General features: G+C 40.4%; 1 pseudogene; it reads right to left on the bottom strand.

Annotated features, from left to right (window-relative positions):
• Nucleotides 1-10594: 10594 nt before the first annotated feature.
• LOC147447194 (uncharacterized) lies at nt 10595-11928 on the bottom strand (annotated as a pseudogene).
• Between the last annotated feature and the right edge of the window lie 4679 nt (nt 11929-16607).

The following is a 16607-nucleotide window of genomic DNA, read 5'->3' as shown; positions in this document are numbered from 1 at the left end:
AGCCACGATGGAAATTTTTTTCAATAAAAGCATCTTTTACAAGTTTGGCTACCCCTTAGACATCACCAGTGATCAAGAAAACCACGTTGTAAATGAGTTGATGGCCAATCCTTTTGATAGGTATAAAATCTTCTGCAAAAAGTCATGCTCCTACTATCATCGAGGCTAAAAGCACCAACAAGGCCCTTTTGTCTTTGCTTTGCAAAAGATGTCACCTTCACGTGACCTCTTGGCCAACAACAGTCTTGGGTGCCACATGGGTATATAGGACTGCTTTCAAAGCCACAACTCAACACTCTCCATTTTAGCTGGCCTTTGTCTTAGAGGTGGTGGTGCTCTTTGAGTTTCGCTTTGGCTCATCTAGGGTCACAACAGTCAAAGCAGCCTACCCTAGAGGACACACAAGTGTCCATAAGTGGTTTTTGTTTCATACTTGGTAGTTCATGCATAACATGGTTGAGAAAGAAGCAATCTATTGTGGACACTTCTAGTTGTGAAGCTGAGGACAAGGTAGTCTTCACATCTACAATTGAGTGTGTATGGCTTAGACACCTTATGGTGGCTGATTTGGGTGTTAGAGACAGGACACTGCCAACATAATCTACACTAACATTCAAAGCGCGTTGGTAGCTGCAAGGAACTCAATTTTTCTTACTTGCACATAGCACATTGAGGTGCATTATCACTATGTAAAGACACTCAGCAAGAAAGATCAACTTGTCTTATGTAACGATGTAGGAGAACCTTGCAGATCTATTCACAAGGGAATTTTCTCATGTGAAGTTTGAAGATTTTTGCAAAGCTTTGGGCTTACTTCCCTTCGTGGATTGATCATGTCCTTAAGGCACGACACTTCCCTATAAACTAGGTGCCAGCTCTTCTTCATTGCATCACTCCCATAGGGGGATTTGTTACCATATATATGTAGTAGTAATGTGCGTGAACACACTTAGTACCTTTGGGGCATTTTTCCCTCACTAGGAGGTTTTTTCCCCTCTGGATTGTATGTACGGTTATTATTGTAGAGCTAACTTATCTTTCCATTGTGCACTAAGCAATACACTCTTTGTTTGATGCCTTGAGCTTTTTCATCTTCTCCAAGTTGTGTGTGTTTCCTTGCAACCCTAAATCCAATAGAATTTTGGTACAATAATCTTCAAATATCGTCAATTGATAGGTAGAAATTCTAAGATTCCTAGAAAGGACACACGTGCATAGGTGGGTAAAAACCTTCAAATATGGTCACTTCACTTGTAGAAATGCCAAGGTCTCCATCAAAGCTATCTTTCATAATTCCTTCTAGTTGCATTTAGCTATTTTGAGGAGTCGACGAGTGAGATACATACACTACCATGACAGTGGACCAAATGGGAGTATGTTTCTAAACCCAATGAGCAAGGTGATATTGGGGTCCTCAACCCTACAATGCATGTAGAGGCACTAAGACATACACTAGCTTGGCAACGGGAAAAATGGGAGTATGTTGCTCAACCTAATGACCAAGGTGGTATTGGGACCCTCAACCTTGTAATGCATGTAGAGGCCGAATGTGGTAAATTTATGATTTGAGCCACAAAACAAGATAAGGCATGGGCACTTATGACAAGGGACATGATTGCCAAGGTGAAGCTCTTCTCTGAAGGGGGCCCATGGAAGAATGTATGGATTCACCACAAACTATTGGCACAACACCTTGGTGGGGACAAACCTAAAATTAGGCGGCACCACAGGCGCGCTAGTATGGAAGTGTACCAGAGAAACTAAGGAACTAGAATGGGGAGAAGTAGCCAAATATCTTAAAACCTCCAAAACACATTGGTCCACATGGCTCTCTAAAGTGGGTAATGAATTATTTAATCCATTTTGGAGAGAAATTTTCAAAAAGGTTAATAACAAAGCACTTCGGCATCTGGCCCAATTTTGCAATAGCAATAGCACGAGATGGAAAGAAGTAGATCAATTTGCTACCCAATGTTTTCCCAACTAAAAGAAGCAGCTAATCAACAGAGCCATCAAAGGGATTTGATGCCAATTAGTGAAGTTGAATTTGATTGGAAATTCTTGCATTTTCCTAAGAAAGAAACTTCTATAAATCACAAACCAAGGAAATCTATTGCAATCTTATGTTCAAAACATATTGGTTTTCCTTCAATAAATAGTTGTGAAAGAAATGGCTGGACTCCAAGTGGAAATTGGAAATCAAGTAGGATATGTACCTTCAATGGCCCCATGCAATGAAGATATTTCTATGGGAGGTTCTATGGGGACTGTTCCAACTAGGGTTAAGATACTAGCCACAGGGATAGGCTCATATAGGTGTTCATGGTGCAAACTAGAAGATTGCCCTCTTATAGTTGAAAGGTGAATCTATCAATTTCAAAGGGATGATGATGAAGTGGAGAAGCCATATCAATATTTCAATCAAATATAAAAATGAATTATTACAACTCCCAATAAAGGCTTACAAAATCCTTGAGAAGGAACTGTCCAACAAAGCTAGCTCTAAACCTGGCTAACACCCTTGTTGAAGCTAGTATTAAGGCCAACCAACCAAATCTAGCTGGTTGGATTCACACTATCTCAATGTGTCACAAACTAGCCAAGGCCAGGCTTACCAGAGGTAGGACTAACTTGTATGACCCTGACACTAATACATGGAATTCACTTTCACCCTATGAGGGGAAATGATGATTGAACAACAAAAACAATTCGAGCAGGAATCCATCTATCAGATCATCTAAAAGGAGAGCATTGGCTCCAATGCTCAAGGGAGTGACCAACCCAGAGCACTTTAGATTCCACCCTAGACAGTTTAGAAGGCCAATCTAAAGAAGGCTCCAAAATAAATGCAAGTGCAAACACTGACATCGGTGCACTATCTCAAATTTTAAAATATTTCAAATATCAAAAAAATGGGAGGAGGATGTAGATAATGTGAATTGCCTCTATACAAGCACTTAAACATAGCTGGGCTAGCAATTATCAGTAGCAATTATGCCCAGTAACTATAATAGTGAACAAACAATCAGAACCCATCGATCAAAACCCAACACGGGCTCCTATAAATAGCACTTACTACTTTCATTTCGGGAACCCTATCACTTTTTTGGGTTGTCTTTAGTCCTTTGTAGTCGTCAAGTTGCTTCTCTTATTGTAATCAAGCTTTGTTGTAATCTAGTACTATTTGTACTTCTAACTCATTATCTAAATACATCAATTCTAGTATCTTGTGTCAAACATATGATTATCTGATTTCATTGTGTTCATCTAAAGTCTAAATTGGTTGTTCCATTCTATTTGATCTAACATTTAACTATGAAACTCCAATTTGGAATATCTGCCAGAGTGACCAGCTTGTTCCACTATGCTCTTCGACTCTGAAAGTAATTGCTTTCATACTCTTTGGGTTTGTCTTGGCTCATCTTGGCTTATGAAAAGGAAATTCTCTTGGCTATATATGTTTTTTCTTACTTTGTTTGCTAGCATTGTGGGCATGATTTAACTTATGCAAGGGGGTGGCCCTATAGTGGCGACCACTGCTAGTTTTACTGCAAGCTTTATCCAATGGTCCAGATATGCACCCAAAATCCAACCCTTTATTAAGGACTACTTATGTAGTCCAATAATAAGGTGAAAGGTGCACATTGCACATTCTCATTTAAAAACAAAAAAAAGAATACGAAATAAAACAATAAAATAAAAAGACACGTTAAAATTAAAACTAAAAAATAGTTTAATGTATTCTTTTAAAAAAAAGATTTAATAAACATAGAAAATAATTTAAAAATTTAATGAAATGAGTCTTTGTGAAGTCCTTAAATGAAATAACTTTTTACAAATCGAAATATATTGAATCAATACTTCACGACATGGATCAAATAATAAGATGAAAGGTGCACATTGCACATTCTCATTTAAAAACAAAAAAAAAGAATACAAAATAAAACAATAAAATAAAAAAACACGTTAAAAAATTAAAACTAAAAAATATTTTAATGCATTCATAAAAAAATATAGATTTAATAAACATAAAAAATAATTAAAAATTTCAATGAAGGGAGTCTTTGGTGAAGTACTTAAATGAAAGAACTTTTTACAAATCAACATATATTGAATCAATACTTCACATCCTGGATCAAATTCTGATGAACACTTTTTAACCTTTTGTTCTCTAAAGCTTTTTTAGCATGCCTAAAAAAGTGAATGTAGCTTTTAGAAATAACATTTAAAAAGGCATGATTTGTTTCTCTTCGAGACTTTTTAAAGCTTTCTATAGAGACACATGTCAAACAACTAGAACTGAACTACCCTCATTCATGTGGATACTAAGGCTTGTAGCAAGCCAAAAAGAATCATTATTCTTTTTGAGGGTAGGTCTCCACAAACATGAAGTGTAAACTCTTTGAAAAAAAATGCCATTCCTGGATTCTTATGATTATCTTTCTAAGAGGTCTCAACTTTGTTCCCCATCAATTCATTGTTGGACTTTCTTCCATCAATTCATTGTTGGTAGCATGTCAAGAAATTTTGCCTTTGTGTGGATATTATTTGCTCCATGAAAGAAGCCAAAGGTGCCATTGTGGAATGCATGCGAATTGGTCGTTGTGACACATGTTAGACGTTAGAGGCTCGCATGTGGCATCATTGAAAGGCAGTTAAGCACATCAAAAGATGGAGGTGGATAGTTTGAAAACAACAAAAGGTGGAGGTGGATAGTAAAGCACATCAAAAGGTGGAGGTATAAATGTATATTTATATTTATATACCTCAAAAGACACTAGTGGCAGGGTTAAAGTTTTGATGGGCATTCTTAATTTTTATTCTAATTTTGATTGTTTTTTCCTTGTTTATTCTTAATTTTTAAAAAGACACAAACCTACCCAAAAGTATGTAAGATCTTTAATATTTGATTGGCAAAGGTGCCAAAGTACACTTTGCACCATATATATTTTTTGCACCATGAATTTCAACGTAAAGAGACTTTGTAGATAAAGGCAAGAAAATGTGAAAAAAGAGATTTTAAAGAATTGATAGATGCATTTGCTAGATGTTTTGTGGTTGGCCACTAACTTTTTCCTTCCCGTTTGTGTGCATAAAATTCCCGTTTATTGTCCTAATTGATTGGGATACTATGTTTGAATGCAAGAGGACACTTATACTATCAAAGCAAATAAATCACACACCACAAAAAATGTTGTTTTCTGTCCATATTTCCCAAGATTGCATACTCTTCTCCCATTCCCAAACCGGACAAAAGCGATTAATGCATTTATGCTCCCTTATATTGCCTTCACTAAACCGCTTCTCAAGATGGCTAAGTGTCACTAGAACGAGTTCTTATAGCAAGTAAAAATATTTTTTATGGAAAAACAACACAAAATCCTCCATGCCATGGCAATGGGCCAGTTGGGAGTCAGTCGCTTGGCCAGTGGATCAAAGAGGCCTCAGAATTCTCAACCCTGTGGCCCATGCAAAATCTTGTTGCGCCAAATTTGTAGTCTCATTGTCTAAACTAGATCAAGCTTGGGCTATCATCAATGATATGATAGAAGCACCTAAACTTGGTTCGAAAGGTGGTAAGTGGAAAGGGGTAGAGGTTCACGAAAAATTATTATCCACGCTGTGGTCTGCCCTAATTTTGGGGGGCATCTCAAGGGAACTGGTAAGGATATGCAACAGAGCAGCGGGAGTCCTAGAGTGGGGGTAAGAAACCAGATACTTCAAGAACTACATTTTGCACTGATCCCCCTAGCTCTCTTAAGTTGTAGATCCACCACAAAGTCACTATAAGATAGAAATAGTTAGGAAACTGAATAATAAGGGTTCTTAATTGACTTGGGCACCTCTAAGATAGTGACAGTAAGAGCTGGAAAACCATTGACCTTCTAGTAACCCAGTTCCAACTTAATGGCTTGGAGGTTTTGCTAGTCAACAAAGCCATGCAAGAGTTTGACAATGTAGTGATGCAAATCTATGAATCAAAGTTTGAATAGAATGCCTCGAGATGGCCCAGAAGCAGTCTCTTTTGGAAACCTCATTCTAAAGGCATATATCATACAATGATGCACAAGAAGAATTGTCTATCCCCCTTAACAAGACATGGAAAAAACAATGGCCGGAGGAATGGTGGGATCAAGTAACGGAAAACATCTAGAAGTCAAAGTTCCTTCAGTACATGAAGGTATTTCTATGGAAGGTAATTTGGGGTGCTCTATTGATGGGGGTGAAGATACATGAGAGAGGGATTGGCCAAGATTGATCCTTGGGGTGCAGATTAGCTAGTGAGGATCTGGCCCACCTCTTCATGGAATGCCCCAGTATCAGAGGCCTTGCAGGGAAAATATGCAAGTGGGCTCGGACATGGAAAATTGATTCTTTCAAGACTGATTTATTCCTTAGAGGTAATAAGTTGGGAAGTCATGCCCTCCTCATTAGCACTCAAACTGCCAGTTACTTCTTCTTCCATAATGTATGGTAGACAAGGAACCACCGTGTGTTTGAAGGAGATCCTAAGATGGCAAGCTTTGCAGAAATTATACAAGAAATCAAAGTGCTAATATGAACGCTCAGGAGCAAGTAAAACTCGGATGATTGGTCTAGGACTAACCATGCCTTGTTGTCAACAGACGGTAAGTAAAGCCTAGAAATTTTGTTCACATTCTGGGGTGGTAGGCCTCACTTCAAGGGGATAAACATAGAGCTTGTAAACTTATGCACCTCAAGGCTGATCCAAGCTTGAGGTTGGTTCTGTAATATTATGATATGATTAATACAATCCACTCATGAATTGTGAGGTTTGCCAAAAAAACAAAAAAAGATTGCATACTCTCTGTCTCATTCAACAATGGTGTCAAACACGATCGCCCTATTCACTTACATGAATCTGCGTGTGTGCGTGTGTGTGTGTGTGTGTGTGTGTGTGTGTGTGTGTGTGTGTGAGAGAGAGAGAGAGAGAGAGAGAGAGAGTTTTCTTCTTCAATTTTTGTGTTTTTTTCATTGTTTTTAATGTGAAAAAGGTCAACACCAAAACCAAACAAAGAATGCACACTTCACAAAATAACCAATAGAACAAGTCAACTAAATTGGGCAATTGTGTGTGTGTGTGTGGGTGTGTTTAATTGTCTGGGTGTCTATGTGGGAGAGAGAATCACAACTGAACAGTTCAACTATTACAAATGACAACTCACATCAAACGCTAACAAATTTGTACTAAATCTCAATTGGCTTTTTTCCTCTGCCGACTAACACATAAATTATTTCCTTACTTTCTTTGTAAAGGATTCGTAATAGCTGGTTACTAGGCTTTGATGTAACCTTCTTCCCCTCAAGGCTCAGCATGAGCTTGAGGCTGATTTGTATATTTCTTGTGGTTATCTAACACAATCACTCACAATTATGAGTTTAAAAAAAAACCAGTTAGCTTTTAAATTTTGTACAACAGTGATAAAATAAAATCTCATTCAAAACAAAATGTGTCTAGCTATAAGCAAAAGATCTTCAATCTTGTTTGAATAGCGAGAGAGAGAGAGAGAGAGAGAGAGAGAGAGAGAGAGAGAGAGAGAGAGACCCTCACCAACATCCATACAAAACAAGGTGAAAGTTCACTATGGCTTGCATAAGGCTACAGAGAGGAACTTAATAATAGGAAGCTTCTTTGAGAGAGGGAAAGCAAAAAAGTGAAATTAATATTTTAAAACATTTGTTATGATATTATATTTTTTGAAAACAAGTATAACAATGATCCATTTAGATTACAATATATTTCAAAAGTATAAAAACTAATTACTTAAAAAATACTTGGAAGCATGGTAACAAATTGTGGCATTCTAAAACAATAGAATACAAAAAAGATCCAATCATCTAAGATGTAAGCTGCGAAATCTCCTTCCCGAGTAGAATTAAAGTCATCAACTCTTTTATGCTCCCGTATGTAGCCTTCAATAACCCGCTTCTTAAGCTAGGCAAATGCAAATGGAAAGATTTCTTGAAACTTGTGAAGAGATTTCTATGGAAAAACAACATTAAAGACTCTACGCCTTCGCAGTGGTGGGAGACAGTTGGGAGACCAATGGAGCAAGGCGGTCTAGGGATTCTCAACCCTATCATCCAAGCAAAGGCCCAATGTGCTAACTTTGTGGTGACATTAACTAAGCAAGACCACGCCGAGGCCAGTATGGCCAGGGCTATGATGGAAAACTCTAAATTATGCTCCTTTGAAAAGGGTTGGAAGTACACGATAAGCTTTTTGCTCCTCATTGGGCCATCCTTAAACTTGGTGGATCGACAAGCGAGATCTTTCAAAAATCCAATAAGGCATCAGAGTCTTTGGGGTGGGGAGAGCTGGCAAAGTGCTTCCACAACTCCATGACTCATTGGCCCCCTTGGATTTCTAAGGTTGTAAGCATTTATATGACCCCTTTCTAGAGGGAAGTTTCCATTAAAATTAATAATAAAGGTATCACACGTATTGGCCATCTTTGGGACTACATAATTTTTTTCTCAAAAAGTATAGACCAACTAGCTAGTCAACTTAACCTCAACGAGACTAAAAGCTTGCTAATCAATAGAGCCCTAGAGCAGCTAAACAGGTGGTATATCCCAGATTGTGATTCCATATCTGAGTGGAAAGCATGGCAGTGACGAAAGAACAGACACTTTTTGAAGCCAAAAACCAAGAGAGTGTACTTCTCACTTATGTATTCAAAGGACTGGTTCTCTCCACTCAAAACATTATGGGGCAAGCAATGGTTAGAATCAAGATTTAAACAGTTTTGAAGAACATATTGCACCTACATTGGCCGCATAGGATGAAGGTCTTTGTTTGGAAGGTGTTGTGGGAAGCCTTGCCGATTGGCGTGAAGGTTCTCACAAGGATAATTGGTCTGGATTGCTTCCCACAATGCAGTTCCTCTAGGGAAGGCCTCGCTCATCTTTTCAAGGAAAGTAATTTAAAAATCAAGCACTTCTTATCATAACACAAGTAGTGAGATTTTGCGACTTTAAACATGTATGGAAAACAAGGAATTGCCGCATCTTTGAGAACACCATTATATCAGCTAAATTCTCAGAGATAATCCAAGAAAGCACAAGGGACGATCATCACCATTAGGAAGCAAACAAGTTCTGATGAATGAAACAAGACATTGACTAACATGCTTGGGTGAAGAGACGGACTCCTTCCTTTTCTTGGGGTGCTCCCCTATCAGTCAATGTAGCTATGTCTCGTTATAGTTGTCATGGCTCCATGGCCAAAAATTGTATTTTTTTTTAGTGTGTTAACATAATCCACTTTTGTGAGTTTTGCCAAAAAAAAGAGAGGATATAAGCTGTGAAATGAAAGGTGAAATAAAAAGACCCATTTAATATAATGAGATCAAAAGAACATTTAAGGTAAGTTTCAATCATCATTGAAAACATTGAAAGTATATTTAAGTCAACTCTACTGCAAGTTTTTATATATATATATATATATATAAAGTCAATAAATATAGCTTTGGGCAACTACGTTGGAAAGGACATGATTCTTTTCTATTCAAGATTTTTAAAGCTCACACGTCTCACAACTAAAATCACAACTAGAATTGAATGACCTTCACGTATAGAGATACTAAGGCCTTTAGCATGAAAAAAAAAAAAATACTAAGGCCTTTAGCATGAAAAAAAAAGAGCAGCTATTTATTACTCCTTTATACATTTTGTAGGTTTCAGAAGACTCTCTATGTGTTATCGTTGTCACCCAAATTTCTCTATTTACTACTCAAGTGTTTGTTTCTAGTAGAATATTTTATATTCTTTGTGTTTCTCCATACTCGCAATTGTGAGTGGAGATGTTATATCAACTTTAAAAATAATGTAATACATCCGATCACAATTGTGAGTTTAGAAAAAGAAAACTTAGGAAAGAATGTACAATGAACTTAAAGTGCTACACGTACCTTGAAGAGACAACATTTCAAAAAACAAAGGCCTGCACAATTCATAAGCACGAGACCTTGTTTTTTTACTTATCCAAAATCTTGTGCCAAAGATCACTTAATTGTTCTCCCATAGAAACTAATGCAATTGCATGCATGTTGCCATTCTTAGGTGTGCACCAATGATTGATCCTATTATATAAATAAGCTTTCATGCACGATATCATTGAATTGAGCTACCACAATTATTTATTTATTTATTTTTAACCATAAGCACAAGTGAATAAATTAGAAGAGCAAAAAATAATTTACAAGAGGGGCAGCTACACACGACTGATTCATGGCATCATCCTTATACAAGCAAAACATGCCTCCCTTTATACAATTTATCCGTATCAAAAAGAAAGTCATAGGATCTACTACTATCCAGAACATCTATCTATTTAAGCTTGGAGCCTTTCCAAATAATAATGACCCTCAACGATCCTTTCCTCCAGTCGGTCAAGCTCGCTATCCAGTTCTTTCTCCCATTCATCCCGTGTATACATCCTATCTTCCAACTCTTGACCTCCGGATCCCCAGCCATGAGCTCGATCATAGAAATATTTTGAATCCTTTAGAAAGTCCTTCTTAGTCTGATATAGGATGACTTGATCTTTAGTAATCTGCAGGTCCTGCACAATAATAGATGAAAGAAGGTTTTTCAGACTTGGGGTCTGGTAAGCAACTTCATACATTATACAATTCCGTTGACACCAGATAAGCCAAAGGAACTCTGCTCTGGCTTTGTTCCAAAAAATAGACAGCACCCCAGAATAATCACCGAGAAGAAACTGTTTCCATGATGGAGAGAAGCCCAAGGAGCTAATGAGGGGAGCCAGAAGCTTCCTGTTTTTAGGACAAACCAGAAAAAGATGGCCAATGTCCTCCACAACACACTTACATCTATAGCAAAGACCTGTGCTGACACAGGCACAAAGAGCCTTCTTCCCATTCCACAAGGCCTTATGGAGAATCAGCCAAAGGACATATTTTTTGGGTTCTATGGCAGAGGACCAAATATTCCTAAATTTGAACTTCCACTGATTACTTGTATAATTGACTTTCCATCTTTTGTTTAGAACAGAATGGAGAGAAGAGGCTGCCTTATCTCTGTGCCAAACCGGGTTATGGAGTTTAAACCTTCCCACCCAAGTAACCACTCTGAGATCTAGGGGAATGGGAGTTTGCAGGGTCCAACTCAACTCAGGAGGAAAGAGCCTTATTCTGGAGCGAATGAGTGGAATGTCCCAAGGCTTAACTCTGAAGTGAAGGGAGAGGTCGATGTCACTTTTCCAAGAATGAGAGCCGGGGTCCCATAGCTGAGACCAAGTTTTCAGGCCTTTCTTGTGGAGGACCAGAGCTCTCCTAATGTAAGTAGAAGGGATAGGAGGAATATCTAGCCCAGACTACCAAATGGAGTCATTCGGGGGAACTGAGAATCTGTGCTTGGAGAGAGGATTAAGTAGAAGACAAGCTCTGTGTCTGTTCCAGGCTTGCATGATAGACCTCAAAAGGTCAGAACCAGCCGAGAGGACGCTTTGTTTACCCAAAAATATGACCATGGGCGGGAGATGACTCCAACCTTTGACTTCCGCAAGACGAAACTTATTCAGTTTCCTGAATAAGAGTTTAGCCCATTCCTCATTAGGTTGATGAAGAGCTGACACCACCAGCTTAACCCCCATCTTGTCAGCAAAATGAGATTGAGATTCTGTACACCCAAACCCCCTACATTCCTAGGAAGGGTACATGTATCCCAAGAGACTTTGGCATTCTTTCTAGCAAAGGGATCCCCAGCCCACAGGAAGTTCCGACAGATTTTAGAAATCCTCAACAGATGGCAGTCAGCTAGTCTCCAACAACCAAAGAAAAATAAAACATACGCATTAAGAAAGTGATTAATAACCACGACTCTGCCAGCCAGGGAGTGTTGAAAACCAATCCATCTATTAAGCTTAGATTGAAACTTGTTGCATACCCAATCCCACCGAGCCTTGAGAGAGACCCCAAATCCCATGGGGATACCTAAAAGTCTGAAGATTTCTCCTTCTTGGAGGAGTTTGCAACCTATCTGGGAGATCCATTTGGGAAGGAGGTGGTGAGAAAACACTCCAGTTTTGTTATGATTCACCTGAGAGCCACAAGCTAAGCAAAAAAAATTCATGACTGCCCAGAATTCAGCAAGAGTGGAGTCATCACTTGCTAATAAAGCATTTGTGTCATCCGCAAACTGGGAGAGACACTGTTGAACATCAGAATCTTGCAAGGAGATCCCTTTGATCAAGCCCTTAGCCATCCTGTCCTTGACTAGACAATTGAGGGAATCAGCAGCAATTGCAAATAAAAGAGGAGCGAATGGACAACCTTGCCTGACAGACCTGGCCAGATCAAAAACATCCGACAAACCACCATTGAGAGACACCCGGGCTCTTGCATTCCCCATGAGAGTCTGGATAAACAAGATCATTCTACTACCAAAGCCCATGGCTTCCAAACATTTGAGAATAAAAGACCACTCAAGCCTATCATAAGCTTTGTCAAAATCAATCTTAACAAACACAAAATTCTGGCCCGACTCAGTAGCATGCTCGAACCCTTCCCACAGGGAGATGACTACCTCAACAAGCTTTCGACCTTTTATAAAACCTTTTTGTTCCTTAGAGATCCATTTCATAAAAAGAATGCATATCCAATTAGCAACCGCCTTAGCAAACACCTTGTAGGCTGTGTTCAGCATGGTCAAAGGTCGCCAATTAGCCAGGTCGTCCTTCGCCCCTCTCTTATGCAATAACTTAATGACTCCTGTATTAATAGAACAAGGGAGGGCCTTATGTACCAGCGATTCTTCCCAAACTGCAAGTAAGTAGGGAGCCAGCAGCTCTTTAAACTGTTGGTAGAACTCCGAGGGGAGCCCATCCAAACCTGGGGTTTTATTAGGTTTCATATTTTCTATAGCTTGGTAAATGTCAGAGAGAGATAAAGGGGATTCCACAGCAAGCAGCCTCCTGGTCCGGAATGACCTTGGTTCTGCAGACCAGCGTTTCAATGCGAGCTTCAGTAGACTCTAGAGAGAGGGATTCTGGAGGACTAAACAAAGAGGCAAAGTGACTTCTTACAAATTCAAGATTCTGGGCATCAAACTCAATAGGGGAGGGAGCTTGGAAGTAGGGGATGCGTTCTTTGGCATTCTTCTTGCGTAGAGACTTAAACATTTCCTTGGTGAGTCTGTCCACTTTGCCCGCCCACCACTGCTTAAAGAATGCCGAGGAGTGGTGAAACAAAACATCTTCCTCATGTCGGATTTGACTACGCATGGCTGAGATGAGATTCTGAGCTTCGGTAGAAGAGGGAGAAACTTCCAGATTGGCCAGTTCTTCATATAGTCTGTCCCTTCTGTTTTTGCGGATAAGAGTGACCTCTTTTCTAAACAAAATTAATTGCTTTTGTGTTTCCTGCATAGCCCTGCTCCAAGCTCTTGCAGGAGAGCGATTACCTTTAAAGGCATTGGACCATATGGATTGGAGGGTTTCCTGAACTACAGGAAGTTTGAATAATCCCGGGTCCGTGTGAAACGAGCTGTTTCTAACCTTCGATTCCTTGTCATCCAAGGTAAGAACCAAGGGATAATGATCAGAGATACAAGTCTTATACCGAGGCTTGGCTTTAACCCTCAAGAAGGAGTTTGCAACAAAGGTGTTGACATAAGCTCTCCTCTACTATAATTCTGCCATGTGAACTCTCCCAGAGTTCCTGCATCCCATAGATGATGCTCTTGCATGAGCTTCTCCCAGGCTGCTTGCTCTGCCCCTCTCAAAATAGTGCCTTTAGAGAGAAACCGATCCTCCAAAGTCTCGACCATATTAAAGTCTCTAACAATGATGAGGGGTTCTTGGAAGGTAGCAAGAGCTTCCCATATCTTGATTCGATCGGAGACAAAGCCTCCAACGTATATTCCTACAAGTCTGGCATTGAAGGGGAGGGGAAGAACTACTGAGCACCAATTCAGGCCAACTTGGGGAGACAAATTGCCATTCTTAAACTCCTCAGGAATACCTATAACACAACCACCTGAACCTTGGGGATGTGTATCATGAATCCAAAATGGCTCTTGGAAATACTATCTAAGGCCTTGGTAAGGTAAACACCAGCAGCTTTCACTTCTTGGAGAATCAAAAAATCCAGCGGATATGCCGAAGCCACGAAGCAATTTTCCTGCATTTGTTGGGATCTGAAATCCCCTTCACATTCCAAGATAAAACTTTCATTTAGCACCTCTTTTGGCTTTCCCTGCTGGCCGAGGTGGGGTCTGTGCCACACTAGCATGATTCCTTTTATTATCCTTGAGAACCTCCATGGGGGAGGGACCATAAGAGTCTGGGGCTGGGGCGACCTCACCAACTGCCACGTTTTCTTTTTTAAGGTCTGGCAAGTGCTGGTTATCCATTGAGTTGACTTCGGCTTCTAACCTGGAAGCTGGAGCGGGTTCCTGCACTTGGGTGGGAGGAATGCATTCCCCTGAATATTCCGAATCCGAATCGACATAGTCCTGAATCTGGGAGAGAATAGCAAATCGGTTATGATGGGCAGATTTGCCCTTTGAGTCCTGTCTCTTAGCCGAGGCAGACTTGTTGTGCGGCTGGTGGGCCTTGCCTTTGTTCTTGCTCTGGGCACCCTCTGGCTAAGAAACATCATTGTCCTTAGGGGGCCGGTCAGAAGGGGGTTGAGGGGGGATTGGAGAGGCCTTAGGAGGTGCCTTACTTGGGCACTCCCTCGCAAAGTGACCTCGCTTTCCGCAGAGGAAGCAGGTGTCGTGTAGATACTTATATTCAATAGCCTACTCAAGCACCTCACCATCATCAATGCAGATTTCAATAGAAGAAGGGAACGGGTCGGGGTTGGAAATGTCCATTTCCACAAGGACTTGAGGTGCCAGGCAGGGTTGTAGAAGTCCTGCCTCGGTCTGCCTCCTAGAACTTTACCTAACGCCCCTGCAATGAGTCCAAGGTGGTTGTAGAGGTGTATGGGTAGATTGTGGAATTCTACCCACACTGGGTAGTTCCTCGAAACCGAGTCGGTTTCAACCGAGTCGGTTTCTGGGTTCAAGGACTTGTTCCAACGGAATAGACAAAGTGGGGAATTACGGATGACCCATTGCCCGTAGCTCAGGGCTTGCAATGCCATCTCAGGCTCTCTAAAAACAAAGGGAAAGTGGTTTTTAGGTAGACATTGAATGGTTTCCACTTCTAGTCCTCTGGCTGACCACAGTTGCTTCACCCAGGCTTTCAACATGTCCACCGGGGGCCGAGGACCAGCTAAGAGGCTAATAATGGCTCGACTCTCAAGATCCCTTTCCACTTTTTTGATTTGAATAGAAGGCAGAATGACTGAAGGCTTACCTTCTGAAGGTTGCCCTTTGCTAGCTTTAGCGTTGCCTGTACGGTCGCCAGCTTGAGGGTCCGGGGGAGGGAGACATAAGCTGAATCGGGGAGCAGCTCCAACAGGCTCGTTATCTCTCCCTAACGAACATCGGAAAGCTTGTGCTCCATCGGGGACAGTGGACTTGTTCTGCAATAGCTGTTGACGAGCAGAGAGTGCTTGCTTGAGCTTTTCAGCAAACTCAGGCAGGAGAACTTTCGCAATAAGCGGGTCCATGTTTGAGAGGACCTGAGGCTGTGGAGGACTTGAGGTTGCCAGCTGGATGGATGGGACATTGGGAAGCAGCAGAGTCGTATGATGGGGGAGGGGGTTCGCTGCATCCCATGCACTCGAGGAGTTTCCATGCGAGGGTAACGGGGGGCGGTGAGGGAAAGATGAAGAGGCAAACATCCTGCCCTGTCAGGGCAGGCACGAGAAAGATTAGGCGAGGCTAAGCCATCGCTAAACAGAACACAGGCTCGCTAAACAGAACACAGGCTCCCTGTTTCCTGATTGTGTGCTTGTGTATGTGTTTCTTTCTACCACAAGTTTTCTCTCAAAGATCCAAAGGTGTGCTTTCATTTCTGCTTCAAATAGCAATATTTTAGCAATTTTAATATTGATATGTCTACTTATAAAAACCTTTTCAAACCATATGAGATTCCTATGGTATTACGCTCCCACAGCACCTTATGCTTCTCAAAAAGAGAGAAGGCCAATAGATTTAGTAGATGAACAACCCAAATACAAGGCCCTACAATATAGAGCATATCAAAAGAACAATTCTTGGATCATAACCAAGAGTAGAACCTGGGTCTTTCTTTCTTTTAGAAACCAAGTTATAATTCCTTTTTTAGAAAATCAATTTGTACAAAGTCGTATGACATGTTATCCTCAAACCAAAGAACCCACCAGTAATGTTTTGGGTTAAATTTACTTGCAACACACAGGGTTAGTCCTAGCTTCTTAGTAATACCCTTGTATCACAAAACAACACACTATTAAACTAGTAGAATGTTGTCGTAAACAGTTTCTCGGTTGAGAAAAGAACCAGCTCATCCTTTTAGGAAATGTTTGTAATTGAGCAAGCTGCATTATATGGCTTTAAGTCCAAAAACTTGTGAAAAATATCTAGCTCTAGAAACATCAATCTCGGACAAAAATGGTCCACCAATACTCAAAAAAACCATATGGTTAATAAAACTATCACCATAAAACACCAACAAGAGGCCCCCC

Source organism: Adiantum capillus-veneris, chromosome 11, assembly GCF_014529385.1.
Source record: "Adiantum capillus-veneris isolate H3 chromosome 11, ASM1452938v2, whole genome shotgun sequence".
Lineage (NCBI taxonomy): Eukaryota > Viridiplantae > Streptophyta > Polypodiopsida > Polypodiales > Pteridaceae > Adiantum > Adiantum capillus-veneris.
The sequence above is the reverse complement of the archived record's forward strand: the minus strand, read 5'-3'. Positions and strand labels throughout refer to the sequence as shown.